The 14889-nt window shown below is 47.3% G+C and overlaps 1 pseudogene; it reads left to right on the top strand.

Annotated features, from left to right (window-relative positions):
• Positions 1-10858: 10858 nt before the first annotated feature.
• Positions 10859-11389, top strand: LOC138998934 (protein tweety homolog 3 pseudogene; annotated as a pseudogene).
• The last annotated feature ends 3500 nt before the right edge of the window (positions 11390-14889 follow it).

Raw genomic sequence — 14889 nt, 5'->3', positions numbered from 1 at the left:
TTTCTGATGCGAGGCATCAGTGTGCTGTGCAGTGCTCTGACCAGCCCCAGCAGGTAGAGTGTAGGTCACTTAGAGGAAGCTGGAAGCAAGACAGCATCCAAGGTGGGGCTGACGAGGCATAAACCTTTGTTCCACCAACAAGGTTATTCTTTCCCCTCTTTATTTGTTCTTACTTTCTCTTTCACTTTAAGGCATCTTGTACTTACTTTCAGCTTTGTTTTACCTGGGAGGTAAGAGGCTGCCTGGTTAACATTGCTGCTACTGATAGCTGAGTGGTGCTTTTGCTCAGCAAAAAGTAAAAATAAAAAATAAAATAAAATAAAAATCATTAATCCCTCAGCCTGAAGAAATGCCCAGAGATGGGAACCACTTTCCTAAGGTGACTTTCCAGTAGGCGTACTTCAGTGTCAGGGTTAAAGTATGCTTTTACAACATGTTAACTTGACCCACAAGATTGATTTTTGAGCAGTGTCTGTGCTGTTCCTAGCTCCTACCTCAACCAGCCCAACATTCACGGCAGCAATATCCCTCCACACACTCCTATTCAGGGTTCACCCACCTGTGGGTTCCTCTGATTACTGATTCTAAATAATGATTAAGCCACTGTCTTCCCTGCTGCCTTCAAGGTCATACAGCATTCCCTGAAGGGGAAGGTGTGGGCTGCTATCCATGTTCCTTAAGGCTAAGCTATGAGGTAGGAGACAGAGCCCATCTCCTCAAACCTCATCAGGGAGGAAGTGGACTTTGGGGGAGGGCACATGATATGTATTTCTCACAAGAGCTCCAGAGAATGGTCACTTTAAAAAAAAAAAAGAAAAAAAAAATATATATATATATATATATATTCCAGAGAGGAAAGGAGAGGGAGAAAGATAGAAACATCTGTGATGAGAGAGACTCATTGATTGGCTGCCTCCTGCATGCCCTCCCACTGGGCATGTGACCTTGACTGGAATCAAACCTGGGACCCTTCAGTCCACAAGCTGATGCTCTATCCGCTGAGCCAAACCTAGCTGGAAATGGTCACTTTTGGAAGCCAAGGAAGCAATCAGTAGGAGTTGAACTTATTCCTTTCTTCCCTTAAGCACAAGCCCCGAGAAACCCTAAACCCTTGCCCCCAACTCAGGACACGGAGAAGACATCACTATTATTACAGACACATTTATTAGGCAAATCAGTATTCCCCACAAGGAGGGAATTACTTGGGGGTGGGAAATGTTTCCCCCTGGAAATTCTGGAGAAGCATTGTGTGTCTAAATCGTGGAGGCTGCTCTCTGAACGCAGTGCCTCCAGCAGTGGTAAGAACAGCAGGAGGCCCCTTGGCAATTTGAGGCCTGCAGTTGGGGCTTGGATGGGGCAGAGTCCCCCTGAGGGGCACAGATTGAGGGTGCTTCTGACATATTTGCTGGCCCTTTGATAACACAACGTTCTGGGGGGGTCTGTGTTCGTTTGTGGTATGTCTAGTATTGCTAGAGCCCTGGCCAGCCAAGATAGCTGTGTGGCGGCCGGACACGGCATTTGTCACATCATAGGGGGGAGCCCTGCGGAGGAAAGGACGCCTCTGCACTGGCTCTGCCTGGGCCTGCACTGCTCCCTTCTGCACAGGTTTCCCCGACTGCGCTGCGGAGGGAAGGGGCTCTTGGGGGCAGGTGGTAACGACTGCAGGCCGGCGCCCCAGTTTCTCTTCTGGGGACTTCCCCATGTCAGACATGTCATGTGCTGGCCCAGTAAAAGCAGCTCTGCTTTTAACTGGGCCTCTGCTTTGTGTAGATGATAGGGGGATGATGCCCTTTTCCTGGAGGGCTTCTTGCATTTTCTGTTTTATTCCAGGCTGATACCGTTGAAAAAAGTTCTTAATTTTACCTAGGAAATGGGTATCTTCCTTGCCCACAAGTGAGGTGGCCTGTCCCTTCTGTGATAGCGCCTGGGAAGATCTGTTCCTAAGTATGTCCTCTAAAATTGCTTCCTGAGAAAGAAATATCTTCTCTTCAGGTTGGGAAATTGTCAATTGTGCATCTCCTGCACCAAGCTCTACTGATTTGGGGTCTGTAGGCTCTGGGGGAGGGGACACGATATCATTGTTTACAGCTGGTGGGGAATTCTGATCCTGGCAGGACCTTAATGCCTGCCTTGGAAGCCAAGGTTCCTGCTGCTTCTCCATACTGACTCCGCTGTCCTCCGATTGGACATGCAGCAACTGGGGAACCTCCTCATCCCCACTGGAGACACCCTGATCAGGAGTCAGGGAGCCTCTGCAAGTCAAGCTGTCTGAGTCATAGGACACGTCCGTGGGCTGGCTTTCGGACTCACTATGCTTTGTCTCTAACTTCAACTTTAACGCAGTCATTATTTGCGTTTTAAGTTCTGATAAGTTAGGATCTTGAACTGATGGGTTTTCAGTGGTCACAATAGTTTCTTTGTCGATCCTTTGGGAGATTCCTGGCTTTCTGGTTGTCAAGACGCCACTAGTTTGGGGTTGAAGAGCTTTGAGCCCCTCAGCCCTGACTATCTCCCTACACATGCTGGGCCTGGAAGCAGGTTCTGATTTCTCCCTATTTGCACCCTGTTGTATTTCTACTCTGTCAGAATTCACACTGTTATTCTTTGTCTCCTGTGGGGTCCCTTCTTGCCTGGCAGGCAGCTTTGGGGGTTGAATGTTGGCTATCAGAGAATTTATCTGACTTTTCCCCTCATTAATGGTATTTGTGACAGGCAGTTTGATTTTCAAAAATTTCTGAATTTCCTCTGAGAGTGTGTGTTGGATCTCAGCAGGCGAATGTCCTTTCTTGTCCATGAGTGAGATGGCAGGGAGAGGAAAATTCAGGTCGTCAGCTGAATTTCCTGTTTCCACTTTGTCCAGGTGAAGGGATTCAGAACTTCCTCTCAGGGGCATGAAGGCCCCAGATTTGGTGTTTGCCTCAGAAATCAGTTTGGTTGAGGAGGAAGAGTTGGGATTGATAGAAGAATGAGATGCAGTATCTTTGGGTTTGAAGTGCTCTTTGGATTGGAGGACTTTGGTGGGAAGGGCTGACAACATCCCCATCTGACACTTGGTAATGTGGGGTTTCCGCATCTGCTGTGTACCACACTCAAGCGAGGGAAGCTCCTGGGATGTGCTCAGGCAGTAGTCCCCACCCACTGATGATGGCAAACTTTTCTCTAATTTGGTGTGGGATTTTACAGGATTCTGCTTGATAGAGTGTTGTGAACTGTGCACAGTCCCAGGAAGCTGACCCTCACCGATTTTCTCAAACTTTTTTCTCAAAAAATGTACTTTCTGGACATTTTCCAGTTGTCTCTGACTTACACTATGCTCAGAAAACATTGAGTTTTCTCTTGACAGACTCATCACCTCAGAGCCACTTCCCACATCCTTATGTGAAGAGGTCTTTGAATCACTCAGCAGATGAGCTTTTGGATCATTCTCTTGACCGGGTCCCTCATCCTTCCCTTTATTCTCCTCTAGCTGAAACATTTCTAAGCTCCTCTCATAGAAGCTTCCTGTTTGGCTCAATCCAACATTTGGATTTTCACTGCTCTGGTCCTTATCCACAGAGATCCATGAGAGGCCAGAACTGCTCTTTGACTCAAGTATGCCTGAGCAATTGCTCAGAGGCCTCATTAGTGACAGAGGCCCATGGAGCATGCAGGGCTGGCCCTGGTGGTGTTGGATGAGCCTCTTTCTAAGGTGATGCTCAAATTGATCTCGAAATTCACTGCTGAGAGGAAACTCTACAGGATCGATGGAATTGGTAACATGGGCCTTAGAACTTTGAACCACAGAGGTTAAACCCCACCAACTTTCCTGTTCTTTCAGCAACACATTGCATTCCAGGTGTTCCGTTTCAGACGAGGTGTGACATTCTGATGCATAATTGGGTATGTGGACACTCATTTCACAGGCCTTCTTCTGGGTAATGGGACTGGATGGTAGGATTGGGAGTGGGGATTGAAGGTGGGCCTGGGTTTGGATCTGAGTGAGATGGAAGTACTCAGGTTTGAGACAAGGCAAGGTTTGAGACAAGGGTTGAGGTTGGACCTCTGCCAAGAATGGAGGTTGGAAATAAGAAAGTCCTGGGGATTCTTGGTCTGTGAAGGAATTTGAGATGCTGTTGAAAAAGATTGAATAGTCGCCTGAGGCATTGACGGCAGAGGACAAGGACTCACTATGCAGAGATGGAAGGCCCCAGAATAGCTGAGTAAGTTTTTCCTTTAAGTTGCCTTTCCAGGTCTTAGGATGTATGTCCTCCTGTGTTGAGTCATGCTCATCAGGGCTGAGAAATAAAAGATGTCTAGGATCGATAAGTTTGGCTTCCGGGTCTGCCCAAAAAGAGGTTTTTGTAGAATGGAGGGCAAGAAACCCTTGATGCAAATCATAGTGTGTCAAGGTCGAAGAGAATAAGTCTTTGGGTTGAGGTGAGGAATGGTGCATTGGCTCTGGAGTTTGACCCAGTGGTAAAGGTGACAGAAAATTACCCAAGGTTGTCATTGGGTTAGAGGAGAGAACAGAGGGAGGTTGTGGGGAAGGCTCAGGCAGAGGAGTTGGTAAGAGTTCTCCGAGAGGGATTGCTGAGAAGACAGAGGACTGATTAAATGATGGCTCAGTCACCGGAGCTGTCTCAGAAGCTGAGGAAGCCACAGAAGACAAAGAGGAAGTAGGCTTTTCCAATGCCTCTGAGAACAGCATCTGATTAATTTCAGCAGCTGCATTATTACACACCTCACAGGAGGGGTCTGGACATAAAAGTCGACGACAGCGGGTGATGTCATAATTCTGTCCCAGGGTGCTGCAGGTGATAGGAAGTAAGAAGATGCTGCTAGGACCAGAACAAGGAAAAGAGGACCTACTGGCCTGGTGAGGGTGGGGCACCTGAAGCCTGCTGCCCTTTCACATTGCTCCACACCCATGACTTCACAATGCACTCATCTCAAGGCATTCACTCACATTCCCATTCCTATGGCAACCCCTCCCATGACCAGGGAAGGCTCCACTGAATCCCTGGAAATGCAGAGAACATGCTAAAGGGAGATCAGGAAAAATGGGGAAAGACTAGTCACCTTTTCAGGAAAGAAATCTGCTCCCTGTCGTCGTCCTTGCTTTGATGATATCTTGAACCTGGGAGCCAGAAGAGTGAATTACATGTAATGAAGGTAGACACATAGGCAATACACATGAGGCCCTTTCTGGGAGACCATTGGGATATTAGACTCTGAAAGACCCAAGAATTAGTAGATGAGTCAAATGGTCAATGATAATAAGAATAAGGTCCCCATATGTATGTTGCTTCCTTTATAAAATAATCGCATTTGATGCTCAAAAGCACGCTGTGAAGCAGAGGTGTCCATGGTTACAGCAAAGAGGAATCTGATCATCCTGAAGCCAAAGTACTTTCTCAAAGTCAGGAGACATAACTTCTGACTCTCGACATCTACTGGGCAACACCCATGGCCCAGGTCCCTCACTGCTTCTTACCCATGGACAGCAGAGCAGGGAATCTGAGCAGTATCTCAGGTTCAGTCTTTCCATGAGCCTCTCCTTTGAGGGCTCTGTTTCATGAGAGGGGCTGTATCTACCAACTGACAGAGACCGTGGACCTGGTACCTCATGGGAAGGAGAGAGAAGGGTCACCCTTGGGGAGCTCAGGTGGAATAGGCAGAACCTTACCTCTCCGTGTCCCACCTTTCCTTCTCCTCTTGGCTCTGACCCGATGCTGAGAACAAAAAGGAATGAAGGGGTGATTAGGCCTCATTTCTCTCCTCCTCCCCCTTGGAAACTCAGACATTTAGTATCTAAGAATAATGTCCCTCTGAGCCAGCCAAATAGATTTTAACTAATAGAACTTTGTGTTCCTTTAACCATTTTTTAAAGCTTTAAAATGTTTTTTATTTTATTTTTCCTTGTTGAAAAACTCAAAGAAGGACTTTGTTTCTGGGGTCCACACTTGGTATACTCAGATGTCCTCTGCTCAAGGTCGGCATATAATCTGAGGCCTACAGTCCATCTCTGTCCCCTCAGATAGGACCCAGTAACCTGATGGTGCTCAGGCTGCAGCCTCTGCTCACTCAGAGGCTCTCAGAGGCTCAGCACTCCCTGCTTAGCAGCCCAACACAAAGGCTAGTTAAGTGATGCCTGCCAGGGCAGCATGACTCAGGATGAAGTGCTGGTTAACTCTGATGTCCTACAGAGACGCCCATGTCTCTAAAGAACTGGATCCAGGACTAGGGAATCCCTGTGTTTGGAGCCAGAAACCTGTCACCACACCCCGATGGTCTGTGAGATTCAGATGGAAGCCTGAGTCCTCCCTGAACCCCTAGCCCTGCCTGGTCTCTTCCCCTAGAAGAGCGCTGTTCTGTTCTCTCCTGAGATGCCCCATCTTCAGTGTCTCTCTGACTCATCCACACTCATTTAGAAATGTGGGAATCAAAACGGCAACAACAATGAAGAACTCTGTTGGGGTTCCACTGAACTCTCACTCAGGGTTCCTTACCTTATGTGTCTGTTCATTTTCCCGGAAGTATGGAATTCCCACGAAGAAAATGAAGAGGAGGAAAAACCACAACACCAAGATGGAAATTGGGTTGAGGTTATTATATAAAAATTCTGAGCCGAAGCTCAGATAAAATTCTAGAAGGCTATTCAGAAATAGACTGAGTTCCATTTCCCGAACAACAACGCTGCTTGAAGCAACTGAGCTCTGAGAGCTCCGACTCTTGGCTTTATAGCCAGGCCTGCATCACAGAGCACTGTGGAGTCACAGAGGGTTTCTGAGAGTGGGGGTGGGTCCACCTTCAAGAGGGTTTGTCCACAGCCCCGCCCCCCAGCCAGCCCAGCAGATTCCCTCCATCTCTTCTGGGCCTCTAGGTCCTTCTGCCCTCCTCTCCTAGCCTGTTTTTCAATTTGCCTTTTAACATATCATATATTTACCTTAATTAATGCTTTGCTTGTTTCATCTGTAACCCAGATATTAGCTGGGTCCCCCGTTAATGTTTGGAAAGCTTGACTTTGGTCTCACCAGGTCCACTACCTTGCAAGTCTGAAATACTCCCTGGAAATTTTGCTTGTGCCCAGACATTTACACTGAGGGTCACATATGTTCTCAAATCCAACTTACACAAAGCCAGGTACAGAACTTAAAGTTCTTTTAGACGTACTTGTGGATGGTAAGTAGCAAATTTTAGTTTTTTCAGTAAGTTATAAGTGAATCATAAAGTTTAAAATATTATCCCTCTCAGGAATACATCTCACATATGTTACATCTATCCAAACCCTAAGTTCTGTAATAAAGCTCTCCACAGGACATTTCAAGCAGACATGGAGTGCTGGGGTCCAGCCCCAGCGGGTCCAGGGGTTCCCAAAGGTGTGGACAGAGTCGGCCAAGAATGTTTTACACAGAGACAGCGTTCAGAACTCTCTAGCTTTCCTTAGTCTCCGTGGATCTACCTGTGCCTGGCTGAGGCCACAGAGAGAGATCCCAAGGCAAGCTGAGCCTTTATTTTATTTATTTTTATTTTTTTATTATTATTATTTTTTAAATATATTTTATTGATTTTTTACAGAGAGGAAGGGAGAGGGATAGAGAGTTAGAAACATCGATGAGAGAGAAACACCGATCAGCTGCCTCCTGCACACCCCCTACTGGGGATGTGCCCGCAACCCAGGTACATGCCCTTGACCGGAATCGAACCTGGGACCTTTCAGTCCGCAGGCCGACGCTCTATCCACTGAGCCAAACCGCTTTTGGCTGAGCCTTTATTTTATAGTGAGAGGTAAACAAGGTAGTGGTTTCTAGAGTTACACAGTTCTTGTGAGTTTCACTTGTTTTGACCGTAGTTACACTTCCTGCACTTCCCTCAGCCCATTAGCTTCCCAGATAAGATCTAGAGAGCCTCATAAGGTCAAGCCTAATTATGCTAAGAGGACTGTGCCCTCTAAGCTGGGAATTGTTTGTGACTTCACCAACAGGTCAGTCCGAGGCTTAACCCTGTATCAGCTCCCCACATCTCACCCTTCTTTTATTTTTTAAGCTACTATAATGAGAGTTTTTAAGCTACCATAATGACAGTAAAACTTAAGCATCAAGAACAAAACTCTGGCTATTAAAACAATAACAAAACAATGCCAATGTAAAACCCAAAACATTTTAAAACTTGAACATAACATTTCAAGAACAAAAAATATTTTAAGTCCCAATTTCAACGTCCAACAGTTCTGAGTCCAAGTTTCAATGTCCCACAGTTCCTTATGTATACATGTCAGCAATGATATTTCAGTTCTGGATGGTGGACAAATGGTGGCAATGCAGGTCCGACCCTCTCTGGTTTGATCCTGGGCAACCTGCAGCGACGCACAGCTGCTGACTGCTAGTATGGCAAAGTGTCGTCAGCGTCCTCCATCTCTGGATTGTTTTTCCTCTTGTCTTCATCGCTGGAGCATTCCTGATAATTCCTCTCTGTTGCAGGAATCCACATGGTCTTGAAGTTGTTTTCTGAAAATATACAAACATATTCTCGACCGAAGGTTAATAAAGGGAATTTTACTTGGGGTCCTTTTTATATTTGCCCAAATGATTTTCCTTTGGCTTATTTTGACACTGTGTGTGTTTTCCTGGGTGTCTTGCTGTTAGCATTACAAATGAAAATTTTTTCTAGATGTAATTTAGTTACAGGATATTTTTCCTTACATGGTATTTTTCCACTATTCCCCCTTTTTTTGATTTAATCTAGATATCTTTAAATTTTAATGTTTTTGCACAAAAATATGACTGTTTTAGTTTCATTGCATGTTAAGCAATTTTTCCATGAAATGAAAATTTTTGGTTAATACTTCTTGAGCCAATTTTAATTAATCTGAAAACTTGACTGCTATTTTACTGTCAAATTTAGTACTCTAACAACAATCTTAGTTTACATTGTAAATATTAATGGAAAGGATTACTTTACATCCTTGAGGAGGCTTAAGCATTCCTGTTTGTTAGGCTAGATTTAAATACAGGGTCTGTTAACTAAGCCTTCGTTTTTCTGGGTACCATTTTCAGCTGGACCAAGTCTCTTCTGTTATTTGGTTCCTGATCTGGGCTGGGCATGGGAAGCAAGAAGCAGCCATGGGGACAGGAGACCTTCCTCAGAAGGGGCGAGTGTTCCAGCCCCTGCACAATTGGGGGGGTGAGGATCTGTGCCCCACCTCTGTTGAACCCCAAGTTCTCTCCTACTGGCCCCCGGCTGTGCCTGTCTTAGGTTGCCCCACCCTATGGGGTCTTACCCGTTGTTGACTACCAGCCATCTCTGGGCCAAGTAGGGTGATGTGAGATTCAGTTCTGTCTCCTTGGTAGCCTATGTCCCTCTGGCCTCTATGCCCAGCAACTGCCTTTGGATGCCCTCGCCTGCTGGCGGGGCACCAGCATTGATCATGGGGAACCCAGGTTTCTTCTCCAGAGAGGGCCCAGCTTACGCCATTGGGCAAGAGACAGATCCATGGTACCAGCTTTTCATGATCCCAGCTTGAACAGAAGGTCAGATAACAGCTGTAGACAATTGGAATCCTCTTGGCAAAAAAAGGTCAAGAGAGGTCAATATAGAATGCTTAAGTGCCTTCCCAGGAGGGAATAAATCCCTTCAATGTCCTTAAAACATTCAAAGAATTAATTTGTAAGTTTGTTTGGGATAAATGCACAATATACTGTTGTAAAGCATCAAAAATTATGAATAAAACTTGTAGAATAATACCATGTAAGAATATTCTTTGCTCTAGGTCATGACAACTTAATTTTAAACTGGCTGTCTCAAAGTTTGGAATGAGGAACCTAGTTAGCAAAAAAAAAAAGCAATTTACAGAAGCAGAGACAGCATGCTATCCAAATTACAGTTTTGGGTAAACATATTATCTAGAGTCCTTGGGTAACCTAGGTTAAACTTAGGCATGTTATCTAAATTTACAGTTTTGGGTCTCCAGAACACTAAGTTGACATGCTAACTGGAGCCCTCTGACCTTGGGATAGCTGTGCTGTCCTTCCCAGGTAAAGGAAAAATGTGCCTTCTAAGACCAGCATGAAAGTTATAGTTTTTACCTGAATTAATTGTTACTGAAAGGGCGCACTGCGCAGGCGCAGGCCCTGCGCTCCAGCCCCGCCCCTGCTTGCATCCTGCTGGCTCCGCCCCGCACGCAGGACTGCTGCGCAGGCGCAGTCTGCAAGGTTCCGGCGGCTGGAGGACCGCGCCTGGCGGTAGAGTGGGGTGCTGGGCTCGGCTGGTGGGTGCGTGCGGGTGCACCTGCCGCGGGCCTTTGGCGTGTCCGGCTGCAGGCCCGCACCCAGCCGGCGGCCTGGGGCGCCTGAGCCTTGGGGACGCGAGTCCCACCTGTGGAGACCTGCCCTGCGTGCCCTCCGCTGGTGCCGCAGCGCCCCGAGGCCAGCCCCAAGCTCCGAGGCGGTGGCGGCCACGTGCGGGGGGGCCCTGAGCCTGCCCCTCTCGGGAGCAGGTGCTCCGTGCTCGGCCTCGTCCGCTGGGGCTGGGACTGAAGGAGCCCACGTGGTGGCGGCGGCACCAGCGAGGCCCCGGGTGCGGCCGGCTCCTGAGCGGCCCCCCGCCCTAGAGCCCAGTGGCAGGTGTGGGCCACGGGCCTCTGAAGGGGCGAGTGCGCATACACGCGCACCAAGCAGGACGAACAAAGAGGCGGTGGACGCAGGCGGCCGAGCGGAGCAGAGCGCCGACGAGCACCGCCGAGCCAGGCCGTGCAGGGCCGGGCCCAGGAGCGTGCAGGTGATGGGGGTGACCAGGCCGGGGTCGGCGGGCCCCTGAACCCGACGCCCCGGGCTGGCGGGGAGCTGCGCGGTGGCTGCGTGTCCAAGGGGCCGGGCCCGCCATGGCCGGGGTCAGCTACACGGCGCCCTGGTGGGTGAACCTCTTGCACCGGCTGTTGCACTTCAACCTGCGCTGGGAGCCCACCAGTGACCAGTTCCGGCCCAAGGACCCCGACTGCCAGAGGGCGCTGCTGCTGCTCGGGGCCGCTGCGCTGGCCTGCCTCGCCCTGAACCTCCTCTTCCTGCTCCTCTACTCCTGGCTGCGCTGCCGGCGGCGTGGGAACGAGGAGCACCTGGACACCGACTGCTGCTGCACCGCCTGGTGTGTGGTCATCGCCACGCTGGTGTGCAGCGCCGGCATCGCCGAGGGTTTCTGTGGCGACGGGGAGACCAGCGATGGCCTCCATTGGGCCACCTACTCGCTCCGCCACGCCAACCGCACGGTGGCGGGGGTGCAGGACCGCATGTGGGACACCGCGGCTGCCCTGAGCCTCACGGCGGAGCCGCGATGCCGTGATGGAGCGTGGGCCCGAGCAGCAGGCAGAGCCCGGACCAGGCCGGCATCCGGGACCGCGGGGCCGGGCTGCTCGTAGCGGAGGCGACGGAGCCCCCCAGCGGCTGAGGGGCCTCCTCCCAGCCCTCGCGGGCGGCCCAGGCGCAGCGAGCCCCCGTGGGGATCCCCCACGACATCCAGACCCAGAGCACCCCAGGAAAGAGGAGGGAAGCCTCCAGAGCCAACACAGAACGACTCCCACGCCGGGGACGGCGAGGACTTCCTCCGTGTTCAGTGGAAGGGTGAGATCTCGGACCTGTGGACGTGCGCCCCCGCCCTTCCCTGCGTTCTCGGTAGGGGGGGCGGGGACTGCGCCCTCCATCTTGCCCTGGGTCCTCCACTTTTGGGCAGGGCCATGTGCTCAGCGGGGGCTTCTTCCCGGAGGAGGCCTCTGCTAGCCACACCCAGGATTCCTCTGGACTGGCCGGTGATGGTCGGGGGAGGTGCGCGCCATCACTATGACCGCATCCTGTGTGGTGAGATGCCGACTCACGCCTGGCCAGTCCGGCAGGGCCCACGGTCCCCTCTCTCTTTGCCACTTGCTGCTGCGTCAGTAAGGAAGGTGGGAGAGCCAGGCCTGGGCTTGAAATAAAAGACTCTTTGCTTTTGCATCGGACTGGCTGGCTCCCTGGTGGTTTCTTGGGAATCTTGAAATCTGGGCATAACAGTTACCATACTTCACTTTACCGTGCCCCAGGTGGTCTCTGGGCTGTTGGTTGTCTGGTTTGTCTTCCGCCTGCTGGGCTATACTTGGAGAACTTCAATTTAAAAAGAAATCTTTTTCTTTTACAAAAAGTAACCTATAGGGTTGCTTCCTGGATGTTGACTGATAGTGCTGCAAGGCCATGTATTACAAGTCAAAGTCATGAAACATTTATGGTGACTGTACTTTCAGATTTGGTATTTTAACAGCAAATCATTAGATTATCCTATAAATATTAGTGGAAGATATTTCAAAATTTTAAAATTTCTCCTTTTTATTAAATTTAAAATATTTTTAAACAGCATTCCCTTTCGGCTTATTTGCATATACAGAGGGATCATGGGAAGCCTTCAGTAACTTTTTAGAAGAATTTTACTTTACTAGGATTCAATTGCTTACAAAGGTTAGTAAATTTAGTGATGTTGTATTCTGATACACAAGGTGCAAACTCTGCTCCACCTCCAGCCTAATTTAAAATGCAGCGGCGAGGAGCTTTTGTTATTTTAAATTACATCTTAAAATTCTACTGCTGTATTTTAAGAAATATCAAACAAAATAACTTGCTTTGCCCTTTCTTAGAGGCAAAAACTTAAAATATGCTTATTAATTTATATTCGATAAAGCTTTCCATGTGATTTCAAGTATATTAAATTGGCTTTATTAAAAAATCATTTAAGAAGAGAGAATAAACTTTTGAAAACATTTCAGGGCCCGCGAAATGTCTCAAAGTCATTTCTTGGTTATAGTTTTGAAATCTAACTTGAAAGACCATCAAACACATATGTGTATATATGATTTAAAGATTATATACCTTTTATAATTATTAAGAGATATCAGTTAAATTTAAACTGATCTTTGTATTTAAAAATTTAGGTTGGGATTACAGAATTTATCCTCTTTTTTCAGTTAGACAAATGTTGAAATTTTACTATAATTATATAATTTCTCCCAATTTATTTAACCAGAACTTTAAACTCTTAGCTGGCAAGTTAAATATTTAGCATTTCTCAATCAGTAACATTTTTAAGAATAAACTTCAAAAATACAAGACACAATCAATAGATTTAATTCTGTCCTCTAAATTTTTCGTGAGGGAAATTTAGATTAATATTTCAGCATTTTGTTATTTTAGAATATCTAATTCAATTTAGCAAACTCCCAAAGCCTTGGGCTGCCATTGACTGGAAACAGGTAACCATTAAAATGCAAATTAGTTACATTCTTTCTACCAAGGATGGGAAACTGGGAAGCAAGCCTCTCTTTAGAAGTTTCCACTGGTAGGAAATTTTTGGCCTACCTGCTTGTGTGTTGGGGGGAGGGAGGCTAGCCCTTCCTCCATCAGAAATTGCCTTGGGCATACATACTCCTCTGTATTCACAACTTCCCACTTCAACCCCAAAAGCAGCAGCTTCACATTTCTACCGTGAATTGGCTCCACCCCTGAGCCTCAGCACCTCAAAACAAAACCCCAATTTCGAGCCAAATTGTTAGTTTTACCTTTTGTGTCAAGAGCTAACTTTGATATGTTCAAAACTAAGTAAAATCCACTTACTCAATCCAAAACAGGCATTAAAAAGAAAAACCCCAAATGCTCTCTTGTATCCATTTTAAGAGTAGGATTGGTGCTTTCCACTATTACCTGAGTCCTGATCTATCACCCCAGGGAGAGCTGCCAATCCTGCACTTTCCCGGGGTGGAAAGGCTGCAGTGGGGTTAAAGATAAGGCTCCTTGGGCCTACCTTCTCCCATGCCTTTACATTTACCTTTCCGGCACCTTTCCTTCCTCAGAAAAGCATGGACATGTTAAAAGATCAATACGGAGTCTTTTTTCTTCTAGACTCAGTATGGCACATCTTCTCATTCTAAAGATCAATACAGAATCTTCTTTCTTCTAGACTCAATATGGCACATCTTCTCAATCTAAGTTCTGTACTATCCACCCACTGAAGTATGGTACCTTTTTGCTTTGTTTAACAATGGACAGGTTACTTTGATTTTCTAAATTGTATAAGTCATCCCATTCGATTGAATGACTTATTGATTGAATGACTATCCCATTGATTGTGATCTTACTGGTTATCGAAGCACATTCTTCTGTACCTGGGAAACAGGACAGCACAATTACCCTAAATTGTTTTAGTAGCCACAGGTGGTACGTTCCAGTTGACTCAGTGGTCCTAAGACCAGGACAGTGCAACTACTCTAAATTGCCTCGATGGCTCTAGATAATGTGTTTCTATCAACTCAGTGATCCGGAGACCCAGAACTGTAATTTAGATAACATGCCTAAGTTTAACCCAGGTTACCCAAAGGCTCTAGATAATGTATTTCTGTCAATTCAGTGACCCCGAGACCCGAAACTGTAATTAACATGCTTAATTCTGCTTCTGTAATCTGCTTTTTTTGCGAGCCAGGTGCCTCATTCCAAACCCTGGGATGTAATCAATACCTTTGTGATTTTTGCCTATATAAGTCTGGTTTTGCCACCATCTTATTGCTATGAGATTTGGGAATGTCCGCTCATAGTCCAAGATTGCAATAAATGTGACTCTTTAATTCGACTTCTTGAGGCGTCCTTCTGTGATTCGCGGGGTACATTACAACACTATGACGTAAATTAATAAACTACATATGACATATAAATTTGGAAGGCATGGGGGAACCAGGGGAGGCTTCACTTTCTAGTGAAGTGGGCTCTCTGAATCTCCGGACCCACCGCTTTGTATTTGCTGGAAAACACACAGGCCCTTTAGGAATGCAAACAGGTAAAGTTCAATAAACAGGAAAACATGATCAGGTTAGGGGATATTCCTTCAGCTATTCTGCCAGCAGCAGGT

This window comes from Myotis yumanensis, unplaced genomic scaffold, assembly GCF_028538775.1.
Source record: "Myotis yumanensis isolate MYYU_CA2020_CCGP unplaced genomic scaffold, mMyoYum1.0.hap1 SCAF_21, whole genome shotgun sequence".
Taxonomy (NCBI): Eukaryota; Metazoa; Chordata; class Mammalia; order Chiroptera; family Vespertilionidae; genus Myotis; species Myotis yumanensis.
Note: the sequence above shows the minus strand (reverse complement) of the source record. Positions and strands in the feature narration are given on the sequence as shown.